We start from the raw sequence: 1705 nt of genomic DNA, 5'->3' as shown, positions 1-1705 counted from the left end.
CCCAAATTTAATAGGTAATGCTTTGTACTTTCTTGATGAATGATAGAATAATGGCATGACTCACAGTTCATAGCATCTTACATTGAATAAATACAGTGATAGAAACCTCCTAGGGTTAGAATATTTAAAGGAACCTTGGTATATAACAGGTGTAGCTCACTACACGGTATATAACTGAAGATAATAATGATAGTTATGGTAACTATTAAAAGATAAGTAAACTAGTATGAGGGTAAGCCAAAAAGTATTGCTACTAGGGTTCCGGTTCATGCGTGCACTGGTTTATTCCAAACACAAGGTTTAAGCATGTCTGAAATCAGTGGATGGCTGCAGACATGTTCTCTCAATAACATACTCATCTCAATAGGGGGCCTTCAAAAAAAGGTCTAATCCAAACAGTGGCGTCCTCGGGTAGGTGCTGGGCCAGTTCCATGCAAAGCGGAGAAGTCAACTCAGAAGCTTATAGCGATTTTTTTGCTTTGTTTTGTCTTTCGAATTCTAAAGAAATAATCTCCACAAATTTTCTCAAATCATGGTGGCTTTTCAGAAAATTGACTACAATACTTTTTCAAAAAAAAAGGCCAAGAAAGTTTCACACCGAGAAATCTTTTTCCACCACAATGCACCTGTTCATTCTTCCAGGGTAGGAAGAGCATCGAAGGCATATAGTGGCGGTATGGCTTACTAGACAAGTTGGGTCTCTACTGACTTCTACCAGCCAGAGAGAGTCACTCGTATCTGTGTCACTAGTTGGTTCACAAGGGCAAATTGGACAACAAGTCCCTGGAGTTTGAGTTCCAACCCGACAGTAAACTGAGACTATGTCAACCACAGCATTTACAGAAATGGTGTCATGATCAGAAAGGAGGCATATGTACTTAAAAGTGCAATGGAAGAACTAAAGAGAATAATTGAAGACAGTGGCCCTCCTCCTGACTAATCTGGCCGGCAGCAACTTGAAATCATCATTGGAGATGAACACATTTCATTCACCATCTCAAAAATTGGTTCCCTTATAGATGTTCATCAGCCCGAGGATTCAGAAGGCTTGCGAGTATTTTATTATCTTGTCTAGGACCTGAAGTGTTCGGTCTTCAGTCTTATTGCATGACGCTTCAAGATTAAGCCAATCTAGATGGACTATTGGTACAGAACTTGGGGGGCACACAGAAAGAGGGGAAGTTAGGGACAGTGTTTTTAATTGCCACGATCAAGACATTTTTATGTATATCAGGGCTGTGTTCTAAATCATGGTTTGGTAAGATCTGGAAGAGCGGCAATTGAAGGCTAGCTTAGAGCAGCCACCCTCACCTATCAGCTGCACCCTATCATCTAGCCAGAATCATTTCCTGGTGCCAACACTATGCTTTTGAGAACTCTAATTCCATGGAATCATAAGCAGATTGCCAGTCCTGTCTCCCAAGGCACCTCTGAGTGGGCTTGAATGACCAGTCTTTTAGCTGGAAATTATTATTGCTGATGCCAACATGAAATAATTCTGATGGGTTTCTCCTTCTCATTAGACAGTGGATGGACTTGCAGCAGACAGAGTCTGGGTGATCTGTTTGGTGGAACTTTATCTCTGAGCAACATCTTGGGAGCTTGGCTTCAGGGAACCTGCGTGTTTCTACTTCACTTGCCAACTTTCTGCCCTGAGACTGTTCTAAGTGTAAGACCAGCTTCCGTTGTAAAATGGGGTAAAGAC

The 1705-nt window shown here is 41.6% G+C and overlaps 1 pseudogene; it reads left to right on the top strand.

Moving 5' to 3' along the window:
• The first annotated feature begins 532 nt into the window (after positions 1-532).
• On the top strand, positions 533-1135 carry LOC101662890 (annotated as a pseudogene).
• Positions 1136-1705: the final 570 nt, after the last annotated feature.

The sequence above is a fragment of the Echinops telfairi genome, unplaced genomic scaffold (assembly GCF_000313985.2).
Source record: "Echinops telfairi isolate 266 unplaced genomic scaffold, ASM31398v2 ScPeMD7_5;HRSCAF=22, whole genome shotgun sequence".
In the NCBI taxonomy this organism is placed as follows: domain Eukaryota; kingdom Metazoa; phylum Chordata; class Mammalia; order Afrosoricida; family Tenrecidae; genus Echinops; species Echinops telfairi.
This window is presented reverse-complemented; position numbering and strand designations above follow the sequence as displayed.